This window comes from Cicer arietinum, chromosome 3, assembly GCF_000331145.2.
Source record: "Cicer arietinum cultivar CDC Frontier isolate Library 1 chromosome 3, Cicar.CDCFrontier_v2.0, whole genome shotgun sequence".
Classification (NCBI taxonomy): domain Eukaryota; kingdom Viridiplantae; phylum Streptophyta; class Magnoliopsida; order Fabales; family Fabaceae; genus Cicer; species Cicer arietinum.
Window position 1 is genome coordinate 2,637,113 of NC_021162.2, and position 1,406 is coordinate 2,638,518.

At 33.9% G+C, this 1,406-nt stretch overlaps 1 protein-coding gene and 1 long non-coding RNA gene across 2 annotated transcripts in view; both read right to left on the reverse strand.

Annotated features, from left to right (window-relative positions):
- LOC101508938 (large ribosomal subunit protein P1-like) overlaps positions 1 to 1,406 on the reverse strand; it is a 21,975-nt gene that overhangs the window by 16,684 nt on the left and 3,885 nt on the right. The window lies entirely within an intron of this gene.
- On the reverse strand, positions 774 to 1,400 carry LOC140919860 (uncharacterized). Its single transcript, XR_012162410.1, has 2 exons — positions 1,016 to 1,400; positions 774 to 898 (listed from the first exon to the last, which is right to left on the reverse strand). It is a non-coding gene; the product is annotated as an uncharacterized lncRNA (long non-coding RNA).

Below are 1,406 nucleotides of genomic sequence, written 5' to 3' on the forward strand. Positions count from 1 at the left end.
GTTTAGGGTTTCGAGTTTCTGGATTTAGGGTTTAGGGTTTCGACATTAAGGTTTCAATTTTAGGGTTTTGAGTTAATGGTTTCGTGTTTAGGGTTTCAGGATTAGGGTTTTAAGTTTAGGGTTTCAGGTTTAGGGTTTCGGGTTTACAGTTTTTGGTATCGGGTTTAGAGTTTTGGGTTTCGGGTGTATGGTTTGAGGTTTGGGGTTTATCGCGTTTCGGATTTTGGGTTTTTGGTTCTAGGTATAGGGTTTCTAGTTTTGGGTTTAGGATTTAGGGATTCATGATTAGAGTTTCAGGTTCAGGGTTTCAGGTTAAGCGTTTCGGGTTTAGGGTTTAGTGTTTCGAATTTAGGGTTTCGGGTTTAGGGTTTCGAGTTTAGATTTTTGGGTTTAGGATTTCGAGTTAAAGTTTCGAGTTTAGTGTTTCGAGTTTAGGGTTTTGGGTTTAGGGTTCCAATATTAGGGTTTCATGTTAAGGGTTTCGGATTTTGGTTTTAGGGTTCCAATATACTGACACGTGTGCAAAGTGCAAACCCAAGTAGTAAATAGTTTCACTTAAAGGCAAAATCTTATGTGTCCTACTTCAAACCTATAGACAAATTCTTTAATATAATGTGTAACCCAAGTACTAAATAATTCAAGGCATGCTGAATTAGGTAGACACAAAACAGAAAACATGTTGAAAATGGGGTAAGAATCCAAATATTTTAGTTTTTAGTCCTAACCTGAATGAGCAACAAGCAATCAAAGCATATCCACTTGAGCCGTAGAAATGAAAGTAAGAAAGCTAAAAAAATATAATGACCACTTCACTTTTGCACATGCAACCATAAAAGTAGGAAAGCTAAAAAAAATATAACGATCACTTCGCTCTTGCACATGCGACCAGGTACCCGTACTGCAGAAAGAAAATCTATTTTAGATTCAAGTTTTTCATGAAATTATACTAAAATAATTTCAATTAAAAAAAAAGTAATAAAGTAATTTATATTTACGGATGAATTTCATTTTTTACTTTTGTTTTGGGGATTCACAAAAAGGTTTGTAGCCACTTAATGAAGGGAATCTTAAAATGCTCATAACAAAAAGAGAAAGTTGTGGATGTCTTTACAATGCCGAGCAAATCAAGTATTCATATATCAAATCCCTAAATAAATCAATCCATTGATTTGTCATTTCGGCTTCCTCAATTGATCCTACATTTGAACTGTTTTCCAGCTTGATCCTCAATGACTATTTCAAATTTCTGTGCCATCAAAGTTATAAATTACAAGACATCAAATCAGAATCCTGTGATAAATAACATATATATGTAATTATAAACCAAAATATCATTGAAGATTTGAAGGACTTGAATATACCAACAGAACCGAGGAATTAAGCGAAACAAGCATAACACAACATAA